Genomic DNA, 13,554 nt, shown 5'->3' with positions numbered 1-13,554 from the left:
GGGAAAGCTCCAGGTGAGGATGGATTACCTGTTGAGTTTTATAAAGAATTTAAAGAATTAATAATACCAAGATTGCAAAAATTATTCAATGGAATATTACATGGTGGGGAAGTACCTTCGTCATGGAATAGAACGGTGATATCCCTAATTCCTAAACCAGATAAAGATTTAGAAAGGATTGAGTCCTATCGGCCCATTTCTTTAATTAATCAGGATGCAAAGATATTTACTGCTATTATAAGTAATAGATTAAATAGATTTATAGATAGATATATAAGTTATAATCAAGTAGGCTTTGTGAAGGGTAGATACATGAGTGATATTGTTAGAAGAGTATTAAATATTATAGATGTAGCTGAATATAATGGTGATAAAATTGGTATAGTATCATTGGATATTTTTAAAGCTTTTGATTCTGTACAATGGGAAACAATTAAAGTAATTGTGGAGGCTTTAGGCTTTGGTAATAAGTTTATACATGTTATTTCAAAATTGTACCAAAAGAGCAGTGCAAGAGTGAAGGTGAATGGAATATTAACTGAAGAGATAAAATTAGAAGCTGGTACGAGACAAGGATGTCCCCTGTCCCCAACATTATTTTTATTGGCTATGGAAATATTGACAAAAATGATAGAAAAAGATGAAGAATTAGAAGGATATAAGGGGTATAAGATAAATTTGTATGCGGATGATACTTTAATTATTTTGAAAATGTAGAGAAAGATTTGAAAAGATATATAAGCATTTGATAGAATTTGAAGAAATGACAGGATTGAAAGTAAATTGGTCAAAGTCAGAATTATTGATGGATAGTAATGGTAATGAGTCTGAGAATATGCAAGAGCAATTTGGGATAAGGATTAAAACACATTGAAATATTTGGGTATAGTGCTTTCACTTAAGGTTAAAGAATTGAAAAAACTTAATTATGATGTGGTGATTAACGAAATTGAGAAGAAGATAGATAAATATAAAATTTTAAAGTTGTCTTGGTTTGGTAGAATTGCAATGTGTAAGATGATGTTGCTGCCCAAGTTCAACTTTTTATTCGAGATGCTACCACTAAATTTGACAGAGAAAGATATTGAAGGATATCAGAAAAAACTGGATAAATTTTGCAATGGTGGCAAAAGACCCAGATTAGTGAAGAAAATGTGGTATCAAAATCAAAAGGAAGGTGGATTAGGAATCCCCAAATTATTTAATTATTACTGTGCGTATGGTATCCGGATAGTGGTAAAAATACTTAAAGGTGAAGATAATTATTGGAGAGATTTAGAGTTAAGGGATATAGAGAAATTTGGATCAAGGTGGTTTTTAGATAAAGCAAATTTAAAATGTGTAAGTAGAAGTTATTGGTTAAAGGGATTAAGTAAAATGTGGAACAAATTTGTTAAAATTTTAATTCCGGATATAATCTTTTTGGGGGAGACAACTGGAATTTGGCCAATTAAAAATAATATAAAACGTAATGAAGTGATTAAAGAGGAAAATATAGAAATTATTAGAGATTGGATAAAAGTTATGGGAAATGAAAGGAGGAATAAAGAAATTATTGAAAAATTAGGGTTAAGTTGGTTTGAAAAAATACAGATAGAAAAATGGACAAAAAAACTAAAGGAAAATTATTCGATAAATAGATGTGAAACTGAATTTGAATATTTAGTATCTCGGATTATGAAAGATGAAATTGGGCTAAAGGGACTCGTTAGTAGGGTTTATAAGATTATAAATTCTGATGAAAAATTACAAAGAGTGATGAGGACAAATTGGGAAAAAGATCTTAATATTGAAATACCAGAATCAGATTGGAATGTGAATTGGAAGAGTAGAATTATGAGAACTTTATCTATAAGGATTAAAGAGCACAATTATAAAGTTGTTTGGAAATGGTATTTGACTCAGTAAGATTGTCACAAATGGATAAAAAATTAGTAAAAATGTTGGAGATGTGAGATGGAATTGGGGACTTATGAACATATGTGGTATAATTGTGATAAGGTTAAAAGTTTTGGCAACAATTGGAGAAAATGATATTTGAAATGATGGGGAAAGTAATAACATTGAGAGTGGAAACTATATTATTGTTGGTAATTAAGGAAATAGAATTAACAAAATATGAAAAAGAATTGATTAGAATTATGATTATAATAGGTAGAATTATAATAGCTAGATATTGGAAACTAGATGTGATTTTTAGAATAGAAGAGTGGAATTCTGAAATGTGGAAATTAGCTTTAAATGATAAAATGACATGTGATATTAAAATTAGAAGTGGTGTGTATAAAGAAGATATTTTCTGGAAGACTTGGAAACCATTTGTGGACTTTGCGCTTGGAACATTGGACGCTTCAGTACCTGTACCTCGAGAACGTGGATTTTGGCAATCATGAGGATATATCCGAAGACCCAAATCTTCCTTTTATGTATAGCACAAGGGTGTAATAATGTATTTTTTTTGTTTGTTTGTTGTAAAAAAAGTAATAAAAAAAATAAAAAAAAAAAAAAAAAAGGGATAAAGGAATCTCTGATTTGTTTTTAGATAGATTAAAATATATAACATCGTTTTCAGGCAGGCAAATCAAGAGTTTTTTTTAGCAATATAGTGGAAATGTAATAAATAATTACATAATTCCATGTTTGGAAATGCACAATAAAATCTCAATTATTTTAAAAAATACCTAAGAACCATCACACTGGAAGTTGTACAATCTTCTATCATCACAATTATATTTGTAAGAAACTATAACAGCCAGTGCCTGCTTTCAAGATAATTTGTGCAATGTCTCTATTAGTCAAGTTTAATACTCAGCCAGATGTTATGCAAATAATGTCAACTATCTGCATAATAGTAATGTTTCCATGCAACTCATTTCCGTAAGAGGTTTTTCAGCAATCTGTACATTTTACCAATCAAGTAAAAGTGAAGACTTTTCATGAAACTGCATTTTAAATAATTTTATTACAAATCTTAAATTCAGCTGAATTCTAGGAATTGCTCTAAACATGATAATAGAATAGAATAGAATAGAATAGAATAGAATAGAATAGAATAGAATAGAATAGAATAGAATAGAATTTATTGGCCAAGTGTGATTGGACACACAAGGAATTTGTCTTGGTGCATATGCTCTCAGTGTACATAAAAGAAAAAATACCTTCATCAAGGTACAACATTTACAACACAAATGATGGTCATAGGGTATTAAGATTAATAGTAGTGTAGATTTAGTAAATAATTTGACAGTGTTGAGGGAATTATTTGTTTAGCAGAGTGATGGCCTTCGGGAAAAAACTGTTCTTGTGTCTAGTTGTTCTGGTGTGCAGTGCTCTATAGCATTATTTTGAGGGTAGGAGTTATATAGAACTATTGACAGCTGTAGCAAAAGTTTGCAAAAGTTACAGTTTTCCAGATTATTCCCTTCCCTGAATAAGAGACCAATATTAAATTGGAATTTTTAAGAAAAGTTTTATATTGATGATATTATTTAATAAGAAATCTAGTTATTGGTTATATATCAGGCAACTATTTTCTTATATATATTTGAATAGTAACTTTCATAAATAGAAGGTCAGTTTTTAACCACTAGTCTGTCACTGTAGACAATGTTGTAAAAGTCTATTTTCAAAAGGCAATTTGTAATACATTGCTTACAAAATAAATTTCTCATTGTCAATATCTCAAAATTATAGACAGCAGAACAGCATTTCCATGGCTTTTCCTGCATGTTATCTTACGATCAATAAGTCATACATTTCAGTCATGCAGAAGTTCTATTGAATTAAATAGAACAAGCAACAACAATCCTGTTCTTCAGTTGAAGTATTTTAGCCATGGAGCACCCCAAAATTTTTAGTATGTAAATTCCATTTGGATTGCAGACCGGCAGAGTAGGAATGTAGCACATCTCCATCGCCTTGGTAGGTTTAAAAAATATCTTCCCTTTCTATTATTTTGAAAGCCCTTGTGCTGTTCTCAATATTTCTAAGGCCATAGAAGTGATTAAAAACTGACAGCCATTGAATACAACTATTTCTACAAGATTTGTACATAGCAGTTTCTAGAACATTTCTTCTAAAATTGTAGGCTTTGAAAAATCCAGAAGCGGATGGAAATGTAAAAGGAGAAATTGAATGTTGCACCTCACCATGAACTAGAACCATGAAGAAAATTAGAAAAGATTTCAGTTAACTTAGAAACTACAAATCTATCTAGGCTGTTTTTATTTTTGATAGGCTTTTTAAAACTCATGTGTTTTGTTTCATAATAATGTAAAACCAATGGTGGGATTCAAGTAATTTAACAACCAGTTCTCTGCCCTAATTATTTCTTCCAACAACCAGCTCACCAAACTGCTCAGAAAGTTAACAACCGGTTCTCCCGAAGTGGTGCGAACTGGCTGAATCCCACCACTGTGTAAAACAAAAATCACTAGAACTGTTATTCTTTCAGAGGTATGAACTACTTAATAATTTTTGTACCTGTCTAGACTTCATGCATGTGTGAAAAAAGCAAGAGTTCATAGTTGACATTTAAAAACTGGTTTTTCTGATATATATGAAACATTCAATGTCTTCTGCAAAATTTACACTGGCAATGCCTCAGTGATTAGATGTGGAATATAATCAATATGATCTTTATATAAAAAAAGGAAAAGTACTTTATGTCAAAGAGTACGGTATGTCAAAGAACATACTACAACAATAGCATAACTGCTTCGCTTTAAAAAAATAAATTAAAGGAAATAAATGCAAAGCACACTCTTCTGCTTGTGGTTTCATAAAGTTTGAAATACACACACAATACAGGAATTTAGACTACTAAACTATTATGTACTAAATTCTGTTCTTTTGGCAAGAGGCACACATACTGGAGGAATTCATCCAAATCTATTTCTATTGGCTTCAAGTGACTCCCTGGGCCAATTGCTGTAAGTCTCCATTTGTGATCCCCTTGTGATTTCAATGATGCTTTGTTTCTAAGTTTTGTTTAACCATTACAAAGCTGCTGGAATGCATGATTCTGAAAAGAAGTAGCCCTGTGTGTTGAATACAAACTTATGCATTTATCATTTAATCACTTTAGTGCTAAATATCGTCAATAGTCAGGCCTACTGAGTTACTGGAAACTGATTAAAAGCAGCAAATGAGAACAAAAACAAATGAAGATGGAATCCAGCTTTCGGTGCAAAGTCCCATAGCATACTGATGAACTTCTTTTTCAGAACAAGCCAAGTGACTGATGAAAAAACAATGGTCTTAAAGAGTAAAATAATAAGTAAAAAAAGATTTCAAGTGTGCCTCAAACTGCTTACTGATTAACATTTTGCTCATAAGTTATGCCACTGTTATTCAAATTAAAGGTTTGCTTGACAGTTACAAAAAAAAAGGATTCTGTGATCAGACACTAACTCAACATACATGCGTATGTACATGTGTGTGCAGTTGTATTCCACATTGAAGAAATACACACACAGAGTTATTGGAAATTATGAGCAGATTTAGAAAGATACGGTAGGTTTTTAACGGACCTCACAAAACTAGGAGTATGCATTCTAGCTATATTTCCCTCTATTTTATTTCCTTTTCATAAACTCAACTGTTGAAATAATAGCTGCAATTTAATATGTCCCTTATGAATAAACAAAGTGAAAAGAAACAAGCTGATAAGAAAATTGAGGTGTTTTTTTTTAATTTAAAAATGGAATAGAAATAAAATAGCTATCTATGTTATTCTATATGTTTATGCAAGAGTTTCTACATGACACAATGTTCATGGCAATTTACTCACCAGTTTTCATGGCTCTCTTATGGAGATTATACAAATTCTGCACAAATAGAAGATCTTTGTTGGATATTGTTTGATTTTTCTTCTCTGGCAAGTTTAGAATAGAGTAGACAAGCCCTTCTAATGTGTGCAAATATAAGGGTAACCGAGGTCATACCCGCACTGTACCCATAAGCTGCTCCTTTCCTGTGCTCATGGTAGCTTGACTCTAAGCCATCTTAAGAAAATCCTGTCCAGACTAAGACTTTTTGGCAACAGCTTCAAGGTACTCAGTCCAGACTGCAGACTACTAAATCCTCCCATTGGGTAATTCCCCAGCAGCTGTGCTCTTCCATCTTTGTTTTCCAAGAATGCAAATGCCACTTGCTCTCCTTCTAGGACATACTACATATGTGTATGCATATGTACACAGCTGCACTAATTTTATAGATACAGTTTTAAATCAACACAACAATCAGTTTTAAATAAGCTTTGCATTTTCTTTGCTTTTTCTGAGTAGCACATCCCACAGATTTTGTTATATAATAGTATGTGTCCTTTATTAGCACAATGATGATAACAATTGCCTTGACTTACATGCTGATTATCCCTGGTTCAGAACTTGAATTTTTTTTTAAAATTACTGATCGCAAGTGGGGGGGGGGGAGAGAAGGAAGGAAGGAAGGAAGGAAGGAAGGAAGGAAGGAAGGAAGGAAGGAAGGAAGGAAGGAAAGAAGGAAGGAAAATAAATGCATGACTACAGGTCTTTGGTCTGATCTGAAAATGCTTTTGAAGTTTTGGAATGAAACAATGTATCTAAACTGTTATATTTTTCTCTGAAAATAGTTTAGTACCAAACTTAGAAAAAGGAACCCAAAATATTTCCTAAGCTTCTTCTGGGGTAAACAAGGGTAGCATAAAAGGTAAGATTCCCCTCGCACATATGTGTTAGTCGTTCCTGACTCTAGGGGGCGATGCTCATCTTCATTTCAAAGCCGAAGAGCCAAAGCTGTCCGAAGATGTCTCCGTGGTCATGTAGCCGGCATGACTAAACACCAAAGGTGCACAGAACGCTGTTACCTTCCCACCAAAGGTGGTCCCTATTTTTCTACTTGCATTTTTTACCTGCTTTCGAACTGCTAGGTTGGCAGAAGCTGGGACAAGTAACGGGAGCTCATCTCTGAACTGCCCACCTTTCGATCGACCCACTGAACTGCCAACCTTTCGATCGACAAGCTCAAAGTCTTAGCCAACTGAGCCACCGTGTCCCTATAAGGGTAGCATATACAATTAATAAAAGAATGTGGTACAGATTTTACCCATTTTGGGTTAAATTAAGGGTGGAAGAACTTTAACTGTTTGGTTCACCTATCAATATCTTAGTTGAGACCAATTTATGTGAACTAACAAAAATATTTTCCAGTTGGTGGCAGATATTGTTTACATGAGGACTACCATGTAAGTTATGTGAAGAATATCCCTTCAGGAAAGTCTTCTTGCGATTTTGAAACTGCTGTAAAAATAAAGCAGTAATGAGCTTTCAGACTGAATGGCCATGATGTAGTTTTCTGTTGTCCTCACATTTCATCCAGGCCTGGAGCTGTCATCTTTTGCTGCTTTGTGGTATACTTCTCATAGACAAATGAATAGGGCTTGATTGGTCTCTTGTATTTAAACCTGACTGGTCCACTTGACGGCAAGTAAACAGATTGCAGATTGGGTTACAAAAGCCTACCCCAATATAATGCTGTGAAAATGTTACATGTGGTCAGGTTGACTTACATCATACAATCTGGTGTTATGCTTTTAGCCTTTTATTCAAAAGAATTTGGGATAATTGTCAAAAGAATGGCCTCCAAACCCAATACTAAATTAGTTCTGAGTACTAGAACTTCAAGTTCATAGAACAATTGCATTTCATTAAGTACTTTCAATGAATAGAAAAATCTGCTCTAAGAAACTGTCACACTGTATGTTTTTCTAGCTTGTCAGGAATTTATGACTAAATTACCACCTTACCATCTACCGCAGCCAAACCATGGAACACAACACAATAATACATAAAAACGTCAACCCAGATTCTCACAGTTGTTGACATCCAGGAGAAAATATAAGTAATAATAGAAAATATATTCATTTGATTTGTAAATCTAATACATAACACTATTTTTAAGCAATAGAACTGGCAAGGCAAAAATTGATGTAGAAATTGAAGTCTTCATTAAAGATTTCCTCTGCTAACAATGTTTCTACGGCTGCTAAGTATCAACACAATACTGTGGAATTCCTAAAGAATGCAGATGGGGAAGAAAGATTCAATCCTCCTCAAGCATTCCATGATAGCCTTTCATACATCTCATGAACGTGTGCACTTCCCTGATAAGAAGTTGAAAATTGACTAAAACATGGACATTTCAGGGAAGTTAATGCAAATTACAGGTCCATTTGTATTGATGTTAATGTATAAGATGTAGGAGAAAGACTGGACGAGTCAAAGGGAGGAGTTAAATGGGGAATTAGTCTGGATTCCCTCATGGGCACAAGAAGGCAAAGTCCAACCCCCCCTTTGAATGTCATTGGGCCTTATCTACTGTCACCTAGGTACAAACCATCAGTCTGAGAAGAATCCTATGTATAGACTCGAGCTATAAAACAGCTAATTGAACTCTCCAAGTGTGAGTCTGGCTGTTTCTGCCTGACATAAGTAATATTAATTACAATTAATTTGGTTGCACTGCAGGCTTTTTTTAACAGACTAAAAAGTAAATTAGAAACAACTATTTAGTGCATGTAATTGACACAAAAGGTGATGGGAAGATATAATTAAAAAGATAAAAGTAGTTGACACTCAAGCTATGAGCAGCAGAATGTTGATCAAACAAGCAACAGGTTTATAAATTAGGGATCAGTGTGGAAAAAGGAAATAATCAGCATGCCAAGAAGAGTGCAAGAAGGTATTTTGCTAGGGAGAGAGATATTCCCAGGAACAAATTCTTGGATAACATCTCTCAATGGCCTCCAGTGGTAGTGAGACAATTGTTCTGGAAAGTTCTCCATATCTCTACTCATTTCACCATCCATTTGCTCACAACAAATATCAAAAGTCTAAAGCAGAGGTAATCAACCTTTTTATACCTACCGCCCACTTTGTATCTCTGTTAGTAGTAAAATTTTCTAACCACCCACCGGTTCCACAGTAATGCGCTGTCTATCGTCGTCTGCGCATGCTTCTCGCGCATTGGGTTTGAGGAGGGGGGTGCCGGCTACCAGCTCTGCTTGTCTGTTACAGCTGGGTGGTGTGGGGGGAGATATGCGAGCTATTCTGGGATGAGGCTCTTTTGTTTGCGGTCACACTATAGCGCCATTTAGTTTCACTTACGTAACATGAACTAAACTTATGTGTGGGTGATACAAATAGTATATTTTCAGAAATTTAAATTGTCACAGGGAATTTTATGAAAACCTAATGAAAATGTTTTTAAATAATGCTATGAAATTTTTTTGAAATGTCAATTAATTTAAAAAAAAAGGAAAGTGCTTCAGTATCGGACAAAACCCCTATCACCCACCATGAAAGCTGGAATGCCCACTAATGGGCAGTAGGGACCAGGTTGACTACCACTGGTCTAAAGCAACACCAGCAGTGAAGTAATTCTACATATGATATTCCTAGCTGAAAGAAACCTCTTACCAAGGGATGCTGTAATTATTACAAATGAACTTTAAAGCATTAACGAAAAGAAAGACGGAATTTAAGGATAAGACAAGGTCTACATAGAAATAAAACTAAAGTTCTGTAACTTCAGAACAAAGTAGACAATCTTTTTTGCCTGAGTGCCATGTTTTTGCTTTTGGATTTGCTTTGGAGTAAAAGAGATTGTGTGTAGCTAATAAATAGGTGACATCACTAGAGAGAGAAATATCAACTGTTTCCATTCTGTACATTTTATTTTATTTTTTTAGACTTTAAGGACCAACATTTTGCCCCCCCCCCCCAATTTCAAATAGAGAGAGAAAATCATGATAAAGCAACAACAGTCCAAAAGATTCGCCCTGTCTGTCAAGCGAGAGGGGGGTCTAGAGATACTGTGACCACAGATGAAGTATTGGGCATATGCAACTAGAAGACAATGAATTGCTGACCTTTACTATAAAGTATATAAGATTCCTTTTTCAGACCTAAGTTGGTTTTGTTTGGCTCTTTTATGGAAACGAGTGCTGGTGCCCAGAAACAAATGGTTTCACATTCTTAGCTTAGATTACAAAGATTAGAGAAAACAATAATATTATTTGAACAACAATGCCTCAATTGCTAGTATAAGATTAGGATTTATAATATTGAGATCTATGCATCTAATAAAGTTGTTCAATATTAATCAAGAAAAAAAGCAAAAATCTTGTTTGAAGTAATATCCCATGTTATTTTAATTGCACTGAAAAAATATGAATTTATATGCACACCTTGGGTTTGGTGAAACATATTTATAGTTCATCATACACAATCATTGCACAATCAGGATTTAACATGCAATAGGTAATATAATATTAACCAAAGCTATACAATTGTTCCTGTTCAGGCTTGTCTGTCTCAACTGAAGTGTGAAGAAGAAAATTCTCATTATCTGTTTAAATTTCCACCAATAATAGATTACAACAAGTTACTACTAGGATTGTAGTCAAGACTATAGTTCTCAAGTCAAATACATACATAGGAAGCCCAAAAAAGTATATCTGCAAACACAATTACATGATTGAATTGTCCCCAAAATATGTTGCCTTGTCTTAGACCAGGGGTCACCAACCTTTCAGACCTCAGGAACCACTAAATTCATAATTTTAAATCTCATGGACCACTGTATGATCTGCCTAATGACCGGCTGGGTGGGCATGGCTAGGTGTCATGTGACTGGGTGGGCATGGTCAACTCGATGTCATTCACATTGAGGGGTGCCTTGCCGGCCTCTACTTGCCCCTCCCCTCCCAGACATTCCTCGCCTCCCCACCCAGGCTCCTTAGGGCCCCAACAGGAAGCAGTTGTTGGGAGTTAAGCAGCCACCACAAGAAAGAGTTGGCAAAACAGCTCAGTTCAAATTGGGTCTGACCGAGAAGGAGGCTCAGCAGAAGAACCTCACTGAGGACTATGAGCATAGGCTTTCCAAGCAGAGAGAAGACCTGAGGGAGTATAAGGCCAGGTACTGGTGCCTGGAAACTCAGTGGGCTGAGATGGTCAACCAGTTCCAGGCCATGAGGCAGTCCCACTGGAACAAGGCCCACCAGCTCTTTGCCACCAGCAGCACTTCCCTCCAGCCTTCACCCAAAGCCCCACACCAGGAAGCTGAAACAGACCCCGGGTTGGAATTTCTGCCTCCCTTCAACCCACACAAAAAGACCCCGAAGACTCTCTGCAGCAATACAAACATTCATTGCACGTATGTTTCCCAGGGGCTGTAGTTTGAGGACCCCTGATTTAGTGCAATATAAAAAATGCAAATAATTTTTCTGCAGACCACCAAAATTTTCTCGCAGACCACCAGTTGGTGACCGCTGTCTTAGACAACAAAAATATTTGTTTATTTCCATATATATTCTAACAAAATGAACAGGAGTTTTGTTTAATTTAAAAGGCCCTTAATTCACTTCTATCCAGTTTTTTTAAATCTCTCCTTTTGCCATAAAGGAGGAGGAGGAGGAGAAGAAGAAGAAACGTTGTCCAGTATATTCTTGATCTGCATTAAAGATACAGTATCTATGAATACCAAATTTTACAAAGATTACTTAGGTGGAAAAAGGGAAGAATGCTTTCAGAATAGGCAATTATTGTGCTAGCCAGTTCTCCAATCTCTATTCTAGCAGGAAGAAAAATACTGGAATAATATATATTATGTATTATAAACTACACTTGGATGGTGTTAAAATAAGCCAGATATACTACTTTACCACCACTATAACTAAAGATAATGTATCATGTTAGGACAAGACAAAAGCATCATTATGGCAATACAACAGGGAAAACAAATATATTTCAAATATATATTTGTGCTGTGGTTAATTGCAAATGGTCACATGAGCTGTGAGTATGTCAGAAAATAATTGCCACTTGGACTAAGTATGTCCTAGCTATGCAGTTTTGATATTTTTAATAGGCAGCAATTTTAATCAACAGAGGAAAATATCCCTCTATAAAGAAAACAATTCTACATTTTAAAAACAGGATATATTCTCCATTTCACTCAACCTTCTGCTACTTCCCTATACTGAGGCCAGGAATAATGATTTTTGATTTGCAACATTATGCAGGCAGTATTTTAGTCTTACAACAATCCTTCTCAACCATTTTAATTTAGTCATTTGTTATTCAATTTGTTAGATTTTCTATCCTCCTCAAGAAGGCTTACATGAGGGTCACTTCATTTTTCCTCCCACAATTCTTTGATTAGGTTCATAAGAATCAGTTAAATAGAACATGAACACATAATTGTGATCAGTCAGGGATATGTGATATATAAAATTGTTAGTATTTTCAGCTTCTTCAAAACTGAAAGCAAATTAATGAACCAGGATTAGAAAGGTCATTCTCACTTAAAATTAATTTCATGCCCATTTTATCAATCACTCAATCCTATAGCTTCTATAAGAAATGAAACTTTGATAGAAATATATTAAGTGAACCTTCAAACTAAAATATATTTAGAACTGTTCATGATATATTTTTGTTAACTAGAAGTCTATTGCAATAGTGAGTTGTAGGCTTATTGAGATGTTTATACTCAGAAGCTAAATGGGTCACAAAAACACAGATACAAGGAGCTAATATATGGCTATTTTAATGTATTATTAGATATAAGCAAGTGTAGAAACTAACACTGCAGTGACATTAAAGCAAGCATAGAAACTAACAATTCTAACCAGAACGGGACAACTTGATGTGGCTATCTTGGCACAGCCAGGTCACTGCTGCCTGCTCAGCACTGCCAGGTTGCTTCTGGCAACTCACCATCACTAATTTTTCACAGGACATCTCCACACTGCCAACTCACTGCAGGGAAAACTTGCCACGGGCAGCTAGAGGGACAGCAAGGCGACTGGACGAGCAAGTATGTGGGTTGAGCATAGAGCAGCGGCAGCAGCCGGGGACTTCCCATTTTCACATCCCCTGCCACTGCCACCACTGCTGCCAAGCCCTGGACCAAAGAGGCCAGGGATGGTGGCAGCATCAGCAGTGGGCAGGACAGGCAGCAGGGAAGAGGTGGCAACCAAGGGCATCCCATTTTCACACACATTGATGTCGCTGCCGCCGTATGAAGCTGTGGGCTAAAGAGTCTGAGGATGACAGTAGCAGCAGATATGAAAATGGGATGCGGCCACTGCTGCTGGTCTCTACTCTGCCAACCCACTTGCTTGCTCACCCATCCAGCTCTCCCTCTGGCTGCTCGAGAGTTGTCCCTGCAGTGTGTTGGCTGTGTGGCAGTCTCCTGTGATGACTTGGCAACAGTGAGTTGGTAGAGGCGACTTGGTGATGGCGCTAAGCTGGCCAAGCCGAGCTGGCCACACCAAGCTGTTCTAGACCCATCCTAGCACTGAATAGATAAAATACTTTTTTCATGTGAGTTTAACATATGTTTATTAGCCTTTTACAAAAATCCAAAAAAGAATAAAGGAAGCTACTTGCTTAGGAATCAAGGCTGAAAATAGTTTCCTTTTCTATTCTGTCCAAGACACTTGTGCAAGATAAGACCCATAAGAACCTGCACTGAGTAGGGAGTTGAATTCACTGATGGTTCCTTCTA

At 35.6% G+C, this 13,554-nt stretch overlaps 1 protein-coding gene across 3 annotated transcripts in view; it reads right to left on the bottom strand.

Annotated features, from left to right (window-relative positions):
* GLIS3 (GLIS family zinc finger 3) overlaps positions 1-13,554 on the bottom strand; it is a 172,773-nt gene that overhangs the window by 140,204 nt on the left and 19,015 nt on the right. The window lies entirely within an intron of this gene.

Source organism: Ahaetulla prasina, chromosome 2 (genome assembly GCF_028640845.1).
Source record: "Ahaetulla prasina isolate Xishuangbanna chromosome 2, ASM2864084v1, whole genome shotgun sequence".
Lineage (NCBI taxonomy): Eukaryota > Metazoa > Chordata > Lepidosauria > Squamata > Colubridae > Ahaetulla > Ahaetulla prasina.
The sequence above is the reverse complement of the archived record's forward strand: the minus strand, read 5'-3'. Positions and strand labels throughout refer to the sequence as shown.